The sequence below is a fragment of the Palaemon carinicauda genome, chromosome 14 (genome assembly GCF_036898095.1).
Source record: "Palaemon carinicauda isolate YSFRI2023 chromosome 14, ASM3689809v2, whole genome shotgun sequence".
NCBI classification, from domain to species: Eukaryota; Metazoa; Arthropoda; class Malacostraca; order Decapoda; family Palaemonidae; genus Palaemon; species Palaemon carinicauda.
In genome coordinates, this window is record NC_090738.1 from 114,571,018 (window position 1) to 114,573,517 (window position 2,500).

The window sequence follows — 2,500 nt, forward strand, 5'->3', positions numbered from 1 at the left end:
TAAAGTTGAAAATAAACTTACTTAAGGGTGCTGTTCTTTTCATCGCATTTGAATCGTTTCCTGGATTTTTCTTCCATTTAAAGAAAAGTGAACTATCATCTTGGATTCAAGCTATCAGGATGAAAAATTACCTGTCCCCATATAAGGAAAATTATAGTTCAGTATTCAAGATGTTATATGAAAGAAAAAAATATTCTTCCTCATACTGGCTAAGTTTTTTAGATGACGTATGACAAAGCACATTTTTCTTACACATATAAAGGATGTATTTAACATTCATTCATTCATTCATGAAAGTGGTTTGTCTGGTTCTAGTAAAACGCGTTTTTTTTTATTTACTAGAATTAGAAACTTGTTGATTGTTGATTCAGAAATAAACTTAGTAAAATCTTTAATGAATAAATCTATTTTTAGGCGATATCTTACTTGTTTATTTCATCATACAAATGTATTCTTCATTATTTAATTTATTTTGTGTTTATATCTTCTATGTAGATTTTTAATAGCTTTATTTATTTATGTATTTACTTATTTATTCATATCTTTTATAAAATCAGTCATATTTTTTCTTTTCTAATAGTTTAATAGTTATGAAGTAAAGAAAATCAAATTGAAATTCCTTTCAATTTCGATATTTTTTATTTATTTATTTTGTGAATATCATATATCTAAATTTCCAATAGCTTTATTTATTTGTTTATTTATTTATTTATTTATTTATTTATTTATTTATTTATCTATTTATTTATTTATTTACTTATTTATTCATAAGTTTTATAAGATCATAATCATAAATTAATTTCAAATTGTAGTGGTGTGAAGAAATTCCAATTGAATTTCATGTCCATCTAGATATTTTTATTTTCATTCAGTTTATGAATACCTTCTATTTAAATTTTTGATAGCTTTATTTATCTATTTCTTTATTTATTTACTTATTTATTAATTCATATCACATAAGATTACATCATAACAATTTATGATGTAGAGAAGATCCAGTTGAAATTTCTTCCAATCTCGATATTTTAGTTTTGATTCCATTTGTGAATATCCTATATTTAGATATTTATTAACTTTATTTATTTATATACCTATCTATTGACTTATATATTCATATATTCTATAAGATTACAATCATAGATTCTTTTCTAATGGTTCTGATGTAAAGAAAATCCAATTGTTGATATAATTTGTGAATATGATCTATTTGAATTTTTAATAACTTTATTAATTTTTTTTTTACTTCTTCATTCATAACTTTTATAAGATTTCAATAATAAATTCTTTTCTAATAGTTATGATGTAAAGGAAATTTAAGACAATTTAAAGACAATTTAAATTCAAACAACCTCGATATTATTGTTTTTACGAAAAATATTTCAATGTTTAGATACAAATCCTTTCAAAGGATCGAAGGAAATGTAACGCTTTTATGTAACTCCCGGGAAGATATGGGCTAGGAAAGACTCCTACCAAGGTCACGGGGCGAGCAGGATGAGAAGGATGAATATAAAGGATCTCTCTCTCTATCTCTCTCTCTCTCTCTCTCTCTCTTTAGCGGAAGAGTCCTACTGTATAAGAAGGATTTGTATATAAAAGATTCTCTCTCTCTCTCTCTCTCTCTCTCTCTCTCTCTCTCTCTCTCTCTCTCTCTCTCTCTCTCTCCGAGTCCTAGTGCATGAGAAGGATGTATATGAAGGATCCCCCCCCTCTCTCTCTCTCTTTCTCTCTCCGAGTCCTAGTGCATGAGAAGGATGTATATGAAGGATCCCCCCCTCTCTCTCTCTCTCTCTCTCTCTGGCCAGGGAGTCCTACGGCATGAGAAGGATCTATATACAGGATCTCTCTCTCTCTCTCTCTCTCTCTCTCTCTGGCCAGGGAGTCCTACCGCATGAGAAGGATGTATTTAAAGGATCTTTCTCTCTCTCTCTCTCTCTCTCTCTCTCTCTCTCCGGTAGGAATGTTGTTGCATAAAAGTTTGCAATCAGTTATAGGACTACGTTTAAGACTGGCATTAGATTACCCACACCCCCTTTTCTGTGTGTTTTAAACAACGATCATTTACATTAATTTATTTGTCTGTCTGTCCCCTATGTTTTATAGAGTTATCGATGTTTTATAAAGTTATCGTACATCGTTTCATAATGATTTGAGTAACTCTCTCTCTCTCTCTCTCTCTCTCTCTCTCTCTCTCTCTCTCTCTCTGCCTGAGAATTACTGTTAATGCGAAGCAAACTGACCTTCACCAAACCTGAATTTTACACAATGGACAGTCTCGAATTCTCAGCAGGTTTGGAAACAATGCGATCTTCAAGAACAAAAGTGTTCTGTTGTTTCTAATTCAACGAATTCAGTCTCTACAAGTGGGCCTATTGCAAACTAAAAGTATCATTTGCGTTCTTGTTGGCAAATACACAATTCTTCTGCTATTCCTAAAAGTAGGCCTAATGTAAACTAAAAGTATCATTTGCGTTTTTGTTGTCAAATACAAAAGTCTTCT

At 30.3% G+C, this 2,500-nt stretch overlaps 1 protein-coding gene across 2 annotated transcripts in view; it reads left to right on the plus strand.

The window, feature by feature from the left end:
* LOC137653626 (hexuronate transporter) overlaps positions 1-2,500 on the plus strand; it is a 45,830-nt gene that overhangs the window by 20,555 nt on the left and 22,775 nt on the right. The gene's annotated exons all lie outside the window — the stretch shown is intronic.